Here is a 14,716-nt window from a genome sequence, read left to right as displayed (position 1 = left end):
TGACTTCTGTTTGTTCTCAAGAAGATCAGACATACAATTGCTGATGGAGCAGATGATTACCATCTTTCTTTGTTATTCAGTATGACTTGGATGCAAAGATAAATTTCACACAAGTGCAACTTAATAAATCAGAACGTCATCATAGAGTTAATTTATTTCCGTATTGTAGCTCAAGATATAAAGCTGACGCAACATATAGATCTCAAGAGTTTATTTTCATAAAATATTCGAGGTGAAGCCTTGGGCCACACTTTTCTTCCACTGAACTTTCCATGTAATTTGACACAGTACTTCATAAACCCTGCAGTCAGAATCATAAGGTCGTCTTGGAACAAAATGCCAGCAGCCAGAGCAGAAAGAGGAGAGGAGTCACTTTCCACTTCCTCTCCACATTGCAAATAAATCACACATGCAAACCTGAAAAATGCCAACAATTAATACTCGTTTCACCACGGGGGTCATGTGTCTGCTTAAGACATCAACCGAGCTGTACTGCTGTAACCAATAGGAAAATCTGCCTGCAGTAACCCCTATTCCACCCACAGAGGGCAGCACTAAGACAACCTTAGGCAAAAATATAGTAGGTTAAACAAATTGTACACAAAAACAGTCAAAATCTACTAAGAAACATGGAGACACCCTCTAGAGTATTACGTTAGACAGTTTATCTGCATAAAAAATACATTGATTTGGGTTTATTTATTGTTTAAGAAACAAAAATTGCTCATTGGGTTGGCAGATGGAGCACTGAAAAAAACGTCTAACTCTTAATTAATTTAGATCTCAAACTGAAGTGTTTAAAAAATATTTGTATGTTGCTAATCTAAATGACTTCTAGAGATCCGAGTTCATTCCAAGACAGTTTCTAAATAAACACCAAAAATGTCAGCAGTATTGTTGTGTTTTTTTGAAAGGGGTTTGGTCTAAAAATGAAAGTCTTTTTACTGGCTTGGATCACTGTATCAAACCTATTTCAATGTCAAAGCAGCATACACACTGAACTAGCAATAACTCACTTCAGCTTTGAAGCAGCTTTCTAGGTCAGCGGAGGCCTCGGGACTAATTTTAAAGTTGGAAGAGGCTTAGCTGTAAGAAGTGTAGAAACTAAAAGAAACACTCTCAGAAGTTATGGATGGTTGGATCAAGAAGTGGATTAGAGTGTGAGCATTTACATAAAGGCTGGGTTTTAATTTAGAGAGCATGGAAAAACATGAAAAGATAGCATTAAATGTGTGTGAATAAGCCAGAGCAGAAACGAGAACAAGCTGCTAAATCCCTGCATGCTTCTGTGCATGGATGGCTTTGCTACCATCTTGTTCCTCTGCTATTAATGCATGATTGAGTGAATTTCCTCCAAGAGCAGCACCAGCTCCTCCAGGAGCTCCAGGTGCAGCTGGTGCTGCATGTGGATATCTGTGTTTCCATTTATATGGCATATATAGGTGCAAACTTTAAGGCTGAAACCACACAGACATCAGCAAAAATACAAAAACATTACCAAATATTTTTGATCAAGTTTCTATTGCAAATATTTTAGTATGCTTCAAATAGGACTAGTAAGAAATATGAACTTATTTTAAGTCAATAATTCCACAATATTGATGAGAAAGTATTAGTTTCATTGGGAGTTTATTTCACTTACAAGTTGTGAAAAGTGTTCTGCTTCAAGCAAAACAAATATTAAAATATTTGTTTTAATCTGTCAATAAAACAAATATTTCCTCTTCAATATTAAGGAATTACTGTTTTGAAAAAGCTTCAATGCTAAGTTTAACATTGTAAATCTAATGCATAAATGTTTTTATGATTTTATATTTTTACATAAATAAATACAGCATCCCAGATTCACAATGCAATATTACTGATCAAAATTTATTCTAAAAAAAATTTCAATTCTTCCGTCAATCATGTAAAACGTACAGCATGAGATCATATTATATGTTTTGTATTTTCAAAAACTATAGTTTTTCCAGTATTTGAATGTTAACTGAATTGTTTTGTTATATATGTGTTGTTGTTTTTTTTTAAACCATCATGGGTAGTTTTAACAAATACATTTGATTATACTCACATATTATTATATAAAATAGCTGTGAATTAAAACATTTTATGCTTTCCAGTTTGCATAATTTTTCTACTGTGATTTTACATAGTTTTTATGTAAATGCGAATGTTCAAACAACAATGAAGAGAATGTGCATTTCTGTCACTGAAGTGAAGATCTGGAACAAACTCACTAAAGAGCTGAAGCAAAGTCCAAAAAGACTCAAAATGGTTTCTATTCAAAAGTGTGAGGATGAACTGGGCTGATGAATTTGGCTGGGAATTACAGCACTGTGGATGACTTGGGCAACTGGGTGCAGGTTTGTGTATGTGTGCAAATATATGTGGTTGTGTAAATTAGGTAAATATTATTTATGTATATATGTGGCTAGATACGTATGCATAAATATAGGTATATGTAATACTTTCGTCTGGTTCAGGAAATATTATTATTATTATTATTATTATTATTATTATTATTATTATTATTATTATTATTATTATTATTATTATTATTATTATTATTATTATGTTTTGTTGGTAAAATGTCTGTCTGAAATAAATCATCGTCAAATCAAATTAATTTTCACATTGCATGTCTTGCTGAGAAGTTATTTGTAAGTTAGTTTTGTCTTAATGCAAGTGTACTAAAATATTTGTGCTAGAAACTAAATGAAACATATTTTGTGTTTTTGCAGTGAGGATGAGCAGAGGGAAAGAGTGAAAAACTGATGAAAAAATGCAAATAAAAAACAAAAATGCCTCTGAAAATTGAAATGCGGAAATAAACAGAATCAGAAACCCAGTAAATTAACAAAAAATTGAACAATTCTGCCTGAGAAAGTGAGGAAGGAAGCAAATCAAGAGACCAAAACAACAAAAAAGAAGGAAGAGAAGAAGAAAAGGCAGCCATTAAATACGAGAGGTAGCAGAAGACAGAGCAGAAAAAATAAAACAAGTGATAGTAAGAGACAGGAAACAACGGGATCAGCTCAATGACTCTGTGTTCCTGCTCTCCCATCTGTCACCAGTTCTCGGCAGGAACACGACTGCAGAGCGGCGGGCCCCGGCTTCAGGCCCTCATGCCCACAGCAGCCATCAACAGTGACCTCCTGCTCCAGGCCCGGCAGAAAGGTGGACTGAACCCTGATGGAGAGACCGCCGAAGGAACCAGGCAGGCGGCGCTGCTCCACTCAGCAGGAGCTGAAGCTCGTTTTACTGCTTCCCACAAATTAAACGTCACATCTTTTACTGTCATAAATGTTCTCTAAATCATACAGAAGGAAACTAAATCCACAAAATAAAAAAAAATAAAAAAACTTTTATTTCAGAATTTGGACTTTTATTTCAGAATTATGATGTCAGAATTCCGACTTCATATCCCAGAATTCTGGAATTTGGACTGTAATCTCAGAATGTTTATGTTTTCACACCATTTTCCTCAGAATTCTGACATTAATCTCAGAATTTGGGCTTCTTTTTAGAATACATATTGCCTCTTGAAGTACATTACCCAGGGATTATATGTACACATTATCTGCCTTAAGTATTATTTCTATGTAAAGTTAAATATTGGGAGAAAAAAAAAGATTTGAAAATGTTTCTTCTGCCCAAATATTATTTTAGATTTATTTGTAATATTGTTTTTAGCTCTTAAAGTGCCAGAATTTGCACATAACTTCATATTTTGTCTGTTTGATGATATTTTAAAACATTAAATCAGATGTTATGATCGGTACCATTTTTACCAAATACTTTTATATTCTTCCTTGAGTAAAAATATGTGGCAGTAGAGCTACTTTTACTTGAGTGCAGCATTTGACTAATCTACCCATTTCTCCTAATAACACAATAATAAATATGTTTCTGCAAATAATGAATGGTGCTGCTCTTACCCACCTTATCAACACAATGCTTATCTATAAATATTTTCTGCTTTTCACTGGTGGAAAAGAAAAATCGGTGTCAGTCCACAAGAGTTCCTGTATTTCCCCCTGAACTTTATCACCTCATGTTTGTTTCAAAATGTGTATATTGTGCTGAGGTTTGCTCAAATGTAGGAGTTGATAAAGTGAAAACCACAAAAACCTTGACAACTTATTAAAGTTGGAGAAGAAGTCTTGCACACAATGTGATGTCTTGAAAGAATTGTGCATGTTTTTAACTCCTACACGAGGTTTCCTCAGTGGCACACCTTAAAAAGATCTTTTGTTGAAGCAGCACTGACTCACTCTTCACACTGAGCTGTTCATGCTCACCCTGACTATTTACTGGTCGGGTTTCTGGAACTCAGCTATCCTTAGAGAGCTCAAGAGACAGCGTTTGATCATGAAAGGATTAGTTTTTATAGATGTTTACTCAGGTAAATCTCCAGTGAGCCATTATGTAAGACATGTTACTTTTTATCTATGTATTAACCTATAGACAAGAACTTGCATTAAAACAACCAGCTTTTTATTTAATTTGAATTCATATAAACTGTACAATAATAGAGAATGAAGAGCAAACTCAATAGTTGTATATTGACGGCGATATTCAAGCAGCAATGCATTTTGCTCCACTTTTGCAAATTTTGCATTGTCTATTTGCTTTCATTTTGCACTAATAACTCTACATGCAGATTCAAACCATGCATGAAGTCCAGCAGATAATATATCCATACTTTTGCCACTTTAGCCACAAACACAGCAGGGACAGAAATGTTCAAACAGATGGAGAAAAATAATTACTCACAGGAAGCTTAGAGAAACAAGAATGTTGTTCAAAATGTTGTTTCTGAATCAGTAAGTGATATACATATATATATATATATATATATATATATATATATATATATATATATATATTTAGCCATTTGGCTGATTTATAAAAAAAAAAAAAATAAAAAAAAAAATACAAATAAATATATATATATATATATAAATATATATATATATATATATATATATATATATATATATATATATAGATAGATAGATAGATAGATAGATAGATAGATAGATAGATAGATAGATAGATAGATAGATAGATAGATAGATAGATAGATAGATAGATAGATAGATAGATAGATAGATAGATAGATAGATAGATAGATAGATAGATAGATAGATAGATAGATAGATAGATAGATAGATAGATAGATAGATAGATAGATAGATAGATTGATAGATAGATAGATAGATTGATAGATAGATATTGTCATATTTCCCCCTGAATGCATGCATGATATCTCTGAGAAATGTTATTTATGCTGTAGAGTAGATTACTGCAGAAACTCTGACATACACATGCAAGTGCAAACGTATTTTCATCACTTTGCGTGGCTAACATTTGTGCATGCATCAATACATGGCATAAGATATTTAAAAAGTAAATATATTTGGTAAAATACTACTCAGCATGATCAGACTGCAGAGATTAAAAAAATAATCAATAGCTTAATTACACAAATTCAGAAACAGTGAGATGATTTCTTTATTCATCACATGTAAACTATACAGATTTAATTAGTTTTAAAAACAGTTTACAACGCCTCCATGCTGCAGAGTTCAGCATATCTCTGTGACACGTGGGAACAGGTTGTTAGACTCGTCTTTTGTTTGGTGTATATCACCTTTATCAAAGGAGGAGAAGCTCAGAGTCTGACCTCATTTATCACATTCATCAGGTCTGAGGTCACCACCAAGGACAGGCTCAGCCATTCATCCACAGAAACAAACAGTGTCACTCCTCAAGTGTTTCTTTACATTTACAACAAGTTGAGCAAATACTGTCAGGAAAATCTTTGCAGGCTTTAGAGAAGCGTTAAAAAAGATATTTCACCAGTTTACACATTTCAAAAACTCTTAATTTTCATGCAGCAATAATGTGAAATAATTTTTTTTTAGCTTCTTCTCCTTCATTATTGTAAAAGACAAGCTATCCCTACTAATTTATAACTGGATTTGGATGCATTTAGGGGTACTTTACATTTGGATATGATCTATAATATATTTGTGATGAAAAGAATCACTTTCTCAATGAGACTTCAGCATTACAAATGGAAAGAAATCTGGAAAAGATGGTAAAATGGGCATTTTGGTTTAGGTATCCTTTTCTTTTTTTATTTCTCCTTGGAAAAAAAAAAAAAGTGATTCTGCAAAAAGTACTGAAAACAGGGAACAAATTACTGTCCATCCAAAACATAATTTGTACCCCCGTTTAAACTTCATTAGATGTAAACGACTCCTGATTGTTGTATGGATTGGTTTTCTGTATGCGGTTCCTTATATTATGTTGATCTTAATTTTTGTTGCTATCAAAAAAAATCCTCTATTTGATATCCACATTCCTGAATATGATATAAAAATTCTACAATTTTGTGTAGGGTGTCCTACATTTTCACTTAAAGGACAGTATAATAGATAAACTTCACAGTTGCATGTTTTATTTCTGGTTTGTAATAAGTACTAGACTTTTTTTTCTGCAGTCTAAGACCAAGTAATCTTATGCAGCTGACATGAGGATTTAGCATTACACCAAAAACCCTTTAACTCTTAGCTGCAGATCATCTTCAAACAAGAAGATGATCACTGAATGCGATTTATACAAAGTATAACCTTTTCTTCTCCAGGCAACCAGTAAGGGACAATTAAGCATCACTGATTGTATTTAATTTAGGAGCAATTAGTAAGGGGACCTTTTATACTTGGATTAATTATTACTCACATAATTACAAATTCAAAGACTTTTCTTTCTTCTCCAGCTTCTCCGTTCACATACAGTCATCCAACACAAGGGTCATCAGAGGTTGGGCTGCATTATTTAGTTTAATTAAAAACTCAGCTCATTAGGAAATACAAAAACACTACACTAGTTGTCAAAAACAAAAAAAAATAGTAGAATAAGTAGAATTGCAAATTTCATCATTTCTACCCTGATTTACAACTAAATCACCTTAGAGCTTAGAGTTTGAATCATATTTTTTCTGTATGCTTTATTTAATTTAAAACTATAGTGTTTATGTAAAACAATAACTATATTTCTCATTAAACATTATGTTGCTGGTTAAAAATGAAGCCCAAATCTCTGAATTATGATTCTTTAGCAGAAAAAAAATCCAGTTCTGCAGAAAAAGTTAAATATGAAGAAGAGCAAGATTAAAAATTATTTGGCATCATTCTGAAGAAACATAAAATGTTACCCCATCCTCTATTTAATTGTTAATTATTTTATTCCAGGGTTTAGTAACATTTTTAATGTGATCATATGTGTGTTTTAATCTTAATTTTACATCATGCTGTTTCATTGGGACTTTAATTATTCACTAGATATTTTAAGGCGATAAATGCCTGTGAAGCACAGCCTGAAATAGCGTCTGTTCAATATGCAACACAAACAGGTGCTGTTAGCCGTCCAGGTCGCTCAGCCACCTGGATGAGCATTGACACAGTGACAAGTCACATCAATCACACCAAAATAATTCAAATTAAGAGAGATGCAGCCAAGACTGTGAAACTGTTCCTGTAATAGATGCATGTTCTACTGCAGCCTCTTTATTTCCTCCTGTTCCTCAGATCCTTTAGCCTTAAATAACACGTTCTGTTAGTTATTTATTCATTCTACAGATCATAGTCATTTTATAGAATAATCAAGTAACTATGTTATTCACCCAAAATGATTGAAAAGAAATTTGGCTTCCTAATTTAATGCTTTGAAATTGCCTCCTGTCTCTTTAAGAAGCAACTGCTCTTTCAGACTCTGATCACAATAACTTGTAATATAAAGCCCAATTTAAAGCTAACTTAAAATGTAAAAGGAGACAAAGCATACCTTCAAACAGGCAGGTTGTTTTTAGATTTTTTGCTTAGCTTTGTTTTTCCCAATAATTACATTTAAATGATTTGAAAACAGCTTTTTAAAGCTACCCAAGTTACTTTTGTCTGATAACTGAGTTTTGATAACATTTGACGTTTAAGGATGTCTAAGCTTTCTGCATCCACAGGAAATGTTTACGCTGCAAAAAACAAACACAAAAAATGCAAATGTACCCTGGAAGTGTAAATTAACTTTCCAATAGAACTTTAAAAATTCTTTTGCCTGTCAATGTTTGTGAGACACATTTTAAAAATTCAAAAGATTTCTGTTTTTAAACAACAGAAATGTTTGTCAATGTGCTAATTTCTACACTGTAAAAACATTAAAGAATTTACTTTTGGATGGACTAAACATGATAAACCGTTAAAATAGAAATAAAAATGTGTTTTTTGAGTTGACGGAAACATTTGTAAAATTTACAGACATCTTTTCTTTTCTTAAATGCAAGATTTTCTTACAGTGTATGTTGTATGACAGACAAAGGAAACTGTTGTTAAGTACAATGCTTCCTTTAACCATAAAAAATCTGTAGGGAAGAAATGTTTTAATGAAACCTGTTCTGTGGTTATTTAATTGAAGCTTTGTGTAACTTTACCTGTCAGTCACTGGTGGTCATGGTGGCTCATTCTCTCAGTAATTAGGCCAATTCAAAACCTAATTATTTCTGGTTTGTTGTGCACTGCTGCTGTTTGTTTTGTCCTGTCAGGTAGGAGTCCTACAAGCAATTATGTTCATGTCAGATGTCACCAAAAATGGTTTAACCATTTACAGAACTGCATAATTGATCGTGGCGAATCATTCAATAACGTGCAACGTCTGAATTGAATCCAGCTGCTGACATTAGGAGAGCTTTGGCGTGTCTGCAAGTTATTTTATGTTGGGTTATTTTTATATCCTGTTCACACATTCAACATATCTGAGATGTGACTTTTGACACGTTTGAATTCTAATTAACAGGTTAACTAATTAACAGATTCCTCTCTATTCTTTGTAAGCAGATGAGCACAAAACTGATCAACCAATCCTTCAATTAAAGTTGTGAATAACAAATCTGTGTTCTGTTTCAAACCAAAGTGCATTTTTTGCTTCTTAAAATTATACTTAGAACCAGTTGTTTCAAATAATATTTAATGTAATGCATTTGGAATCAAACCCATAAGTATAGTATTCATGCATATCAATATGCATGAATACTGCGTGTATATTTTGTGTATTTGAAATACTTCTGTAATAGTCTTCTGAGCTGATAAGCTAATTTTTCTTCTTTTTATGTGAATGGGGGTAGATATTATAAGCTTATACTTCTTTCTGGTTTCTTTTATTTATTACATGATGTATTACAATATGTATTGTTGAGTGAATGAAATGAAGTGAAAACCATTTCAGCACTACCACAAAAGCTAACATCTTCAGTTTTCATTTACTGTCTGGCAGCCAATCTGCATAATGGAAAATTAACGGCGCTTCTTGATTGGCTGCTTTGTAAAGTCAGCTACACTGAAAAAAGAAAACAGGTGATCCAACTTAAAAAAAGTGTTAATTTGTTACAAGTATCAAAATTAAGCTTATTAAGTTTTCATGTTGAAACAAACATAAAACTTAGTTAAGTTTGACAAACTTGATTCTATTAAGTCTAGAAAAATAATTATTTTAAAAAGTTGGAACTCCATTTTTTAGTGCAATAGAGTGTCAAGATTTTCCAAGCTGCATTTCTTTCGAATGTTTTAGATTCTAAAAAAAAAAAGAAAGAAAAAAAAAGTATGTAACTATGCAAAATTTTAGTAAGTAAGTTGGTGTGATGATCCTCAGGAAAATCCCCAAATAAGTGAATTCATGACTCCTGACCCGTGAATAGCTGTGATCTACTTTATATGCTTTTGTTGTGGAGTTATTACAGAAAATCCCATTTAAAACATAAATTTTAATGTTTGAGAAAAACAATAAATGCATTTACTCTTTAATTTTGCAGTCGGAGCTGTTTCAGAGAATGTATTTGTCCTACATTTGCATTTTTCTTAAAGTTTTTCCTAAATTACCAATACAGCACTGCAATAAAATTCACCACCAGCTATTCAGCTGAAAGGCTCTTAAATCCAACAACGCTCCTAGAGAACAATGATCCAATCACATTAACAGACAGCTTCATGTGAAGGCTGGGAGGAATGCTTTAGATTAGGCATTCATTTAAAATGCGGCCATATACGGCACAGAAAATATGAGACAAGTGTTTCAGAACATAAGCCTTAAGCAGTATAGTGCTGCCAAGCTGTAGAAAGATAGGAAAAATAAACCTAAAAAAGATGTTATTCACTCAAAAAGTTCTTGAAGTGGGTCAACAACTTTTTTCTTTTTTCTCTCTTTTTTGTTTCAGGCTTGTTTACTTTTTCGGGTGAAGAACTGGGACGCCATGAAAATCTCTTTATCTATTGTAAGACCTTCAATAAAGAGCAAACTTCAGTTGAATTATAAAAATTTTATCTGAGATGTACACACAGTCACAATTGTATCCCATATACTATGTAACTTTTATAAAAATATATATTTTTAATATATTTGTCAAAATTATTATGTTGTGACAGTATAAAACGGATAATTTGAAAAAATTTAGCTCCCCTGCCTTCTCCCAGTGACTTCTAGTGCTAACTTTAGAAATACACTTCCCCATCAGAAACAACCAAACAGAGCCAGGAGGAGGGTCTTAGTGCTGTCAATCACCCTCATGTACTTGCCGTTCACATTCTCTGCTTGCTGACTGGAACATAGCATGCCATGCATGCTAAAGCTAGTTAGCATGGTCACAGATTACAGCAGATAAACATTTTTCCTGGAATAGTAAATTGTTTCTGCCTCTCGCCCAGAACGTTAGCTGGAGGAAGGCACCAGCACCTCCCGACCCCACTAGAGTGTAATAAAATGGATGGATGGATGGAGTAATTTGTTTCTCCATATTTAGCAGCTATAGGCAAAGTTAACAGACAGCGCTAACACCCGTTGGCTCTGATTGGTTGTTTTTGACCGGGAGCGGTTCATTTTGTTGGATGCCAGTAGTATCACAGGAAGGAGTTGGAGGAATTTAGTTTATTCACAGACTATGTCTCATGCCATTAATAAATATGTAAAAAATCAGCTTTGTAAAAGTTACATACTGCAGTGATATGGCTGAAAAATCTATCACTATATAAGAGTTTCTAATCAGTCAAAAATAGATCATTTTTAATGTTTTTGTGACCTTTCCTTTCTTATCCATAGTTTTCACTCCACAGTTGCATGTTTTATTTCTGGTTTGTAATGTTACCTCGTAACATTTTTATGAGGCACAGTGGTGAAACCTTAAAGTGCTGCTCCACCAGTCACTCAACAGTTGTTGCTCGGTAACCAAAGAGTGAGTGAGTTGCTAGGTAACAAAAGAGTGAGTTAGTTAGTTGATTCCACTGGTCTAACTGTAAGAAACTGAGCTGCTAAAGTCTATCCTCTGCCTACATTCCCCAGAATGCTGTGCGGTCATGGAGCAGAGTTCAGTTAAATTATTGAACATTGTATTGATCTCTTGTCGTGATTTATATTGTTAATGTTCTATTTCCCAGCCCTAGAATGAGCTGTGATGCTTTTCTTCACTCCATGGAACTAAGATTTGTTTTCTGTGCATCGGCAGCATTATGCACAACGATCGATTCCCAAGACCCAGAGCAAGGCTTCCTTCTCAACCCAAAGTTATGCCTTTTAGCTCTAATTTCACCTCCTGGCTCTGTGATAATACCAGGAGACATGATTTGCTCTTCTTTGCCTCCTGATGACTTCGGAGAGCCCTGGCGTGTAAATTAGCTTGACGGGTTTGAAGCTTCCCGCGATGCATAATCACTCTGGCCTCCTCATCCTCCCCTGCTACTCTGAGTCTACTCATCGATCACACAGGGGAGATCTGATATCAGTGATAACTAACTCCATCATTCAAACATGGGATCATGCTGACTGCCATGCTGCCACACTCGCTCTGCAGCTCTGCGAAATATGAAAATGCAATTCATACCAATCCTTCTTGCAACATGAGTGGCCATGCAGAGGAAATATGACATATAGCAAAAAACTGGAGGGCTCTGCACACCCCAGATTACTGTGTTCTGAATAATAATTTAAAAAAATCACAAACGCCTTTCATTAAATTAATGAAAGCCCGAAGCGATCAGGGAGAGAAATAAAAGTGACTCACACTTTAAAAGTTTCAAATCAAAGGTGCAAAATGACTTTCAGTGATTATTGCAGAATATCCAGCAAACTTTCATGTTGTTGATTAACTCACTTTTATCTCATCATGAAATAATGTGACAGCTGGTAATAAAACACAACTGAGCTTAATAACAGAGAAAGATAATAAATTCAGTCTTACTCAGACTCTTCAGCTGCATGAAACACTGAAATATTACAATACACTTAGAAAAATAGCAGATTATTATTTTAGTAATACTGAAGCATTGTTAGCAACTTGCTAAATTTATTTTGAACACATGAACAAGAATAAACAGCAATTGAAATAAAAATTTTGTGATTAGACACTAGTTACTTTTAAATGATTCAATCTGAAGTTTAAGCAAGTCTGTATGTAATCTATAGAAATATGTTATGGTGTGACAGGAAAACACCATATGAAGTGTATAAAAATAAATATTTGTTAAAAGGCAACAGTCTGGAATAATTCCATCCCAGCATTTTGAAACAATAAAAGAAACACAAAATCAGATGAAATCAGATCTTATTTAGTGAAGTTTATCTGTTTTCTTTCAGTAAACTGTTTAACTAAACAGCTAAGAGTTTTTTTTCTCAGACCATCTGGAGTCTTCTCAAGAGAAAATTCTCAAACCACATTCAATGGATGTTGACAAAAACTCTTTGCTAAACATTGTATAATTTTTTTTAAATTAAATCTTTAATTTAATTAAGCTTTTTCAACTTTTAGGTGAAGAAATAAGCATTTAGAAAGCACTTTGCATAAGCAAACTGACCTTAGAAAGATGGACAGTTTTATGGTTGTCTAACCTTTATTATTATTATAATGAATGTAGGGAGTAACAGAAATGCACAGTGCATAATGTAGTTGAAGTTATAAATGTGAAAATAAGTAGTGGTGAGGAACTTTCCAGATTAAAACAACCTTTTTGACTCCAACCTCTCTCCATAAAAGCAACTCCCTCTTCTCTATCCATGTAAGCGATAAGTGGGTGTAGTTGAGAAAAAGCCAGATGAAAAGAAGCAGAATCATGAGCTTTCCTCCCCACACACTCTTTGATTTCACTTCTCAGACGTCACTGCATTATTTATGATAAGAAAGGCATGAAGCTGCAAATACCAGAAATCAAAGGTATGGTAGCTTTTTCACATTAAATACTTTTTTCCCTCTAAATCTCTTCTTGACCTCGACTTTCATTAGTTTCACTGCTGTCTGACCGTTATTTATGAAATGATGGGTTATTTATGAAAATTGACTGCAGAAGAAAATTCAAGTCTGACTTTGTATTTCAAAGCAGGTTTGGGCACTCCTGCATGTCCTCTAATGTTCACCAGGAGACCCGACTTTCCAACATCTCTTTGAAATTCTTGAGCAAAGAGGAAAAAACCCCAAAGAGTAAGAAGTAAGCGGCAAATATAGGTCAGCTTCAGATTCCCTGCAAGTCTTATTTGTGGTGAGGCGCTTCCTGATCTGCTTCTGCAGTTTTCCTCTGAATTTCAGGAATTTTAACAACCACGTGAGAGGAAAGAGCATATAACAGGAGTAAAAAAAAAATCAGATGCTGAAAATCAAAGATGGTGAGAGTGACTGAAGCATTGCACGGAAAGAGAAACGAATGGGGAACAGTGGAAAATTGTGGAGAAAAGAGGCTGGGAGGTAATTGTGATGGAGGAAGACAAGGAAGTAGAGTATGACGGCGGGCTTTGTGCTGCTGACTCATTTGTATTGCTGACCTTGGCTGGCAGAGGAAGGAGGACAGAAAGGAATATCAATGTTTTCTCCACTCATGTAGAGCGAAGCGAGCCGGGCCAAGTTTTACAAGTTCTTAACAGTGTTTGACAAGTCTGGCTGTGGCTCACAAGGACTTTGGTGAATTAAATAAACAGAGCAGTAAGAAAAAAAGGCAGTAATAAAGTTTTATGGAAATTGTGCATGTAAAGTAAAAGCTAAATTAAAAATAAATAAATGAAATCAACAAATTTAAATATTATTCTCTGTGCACCAATTTGCTTTTCCGTTATGTATGAATAAAATGTTAAGGTAAGGACCCCGTTGCATGAAAGTGGATCCATTCAGTTCTTTGTAAACTCCATCACATCATTCAGACATGAAAATATTGAAAACTGCTTCTTTTGGCTGACACATTTCTGTCAAATTTGAGAAATATCTTTATTTTCCCTATTTTTTGTGTAAAGGTTTTGACCAGATCATAATATAAGTTAGCTTCCTCTGTTTTTCAGCAGGTGTGTTTTTAAGTTGTGTGTCCTTTGTTTAATATTTTTATGACCCTTTTGAATGGACCTCTAGAATTGACCTCTTTTATGGACCCATAAAGACGTTTAAAGACATTTTCTATGTCCTCTATGTTTTTACTTCTTGACTTTTCTGTTTCTTGTGAAATCCTGTAAAAGGTTACAAATTTTATGTCTCACTATCCCAGTGTTTATAGAGTATCTTTAAAATACTAACCAGTTTATCTAGCTAGATATACTACTACTAGAGTTTGTGCTTTGGTGCAGGAAAGAAAACAGTGTAGCTCTTCCCTTTAGAACCAATAAATACTATTGCCAATGTACCAATAAAACATTGTAACCA

The 14,716-nt window shown here is 33.8% G+C and overlaps 1 protein-coding gene across 1 annotated transcript in view; it reads right to left on the bottom strand.

The window, feature by feature from the left end:
- cplx2 (complexin 2) overlaps positions 1 to 14,716 on the bottom strand; it is a 65,196-nt gene that overhangs the window by 13,485 nt on the left and 36,995 nt on the right. The window lies entirely within an intron of this gene.

The sequence above is a fragment of the Gambusia affinis genome, linkage group LG09 (genome assembly GCF_019740435.1).
Source record: "Gambusia affinis linkage group LG09, SWU_Gaff_1.0, whole genome shotgun sequence".
Classification (NCBI taxonomy): domain Eukaryota; kingdom Metazoa; phylum Chordata; class Actinopteri; order Cyprinodontiformes; family Poeciliidae; genus Gambusia; species Gambusia affinis.
This window is presented reverse-complemented; position numbering and strand designations above follow the sequence as displayed.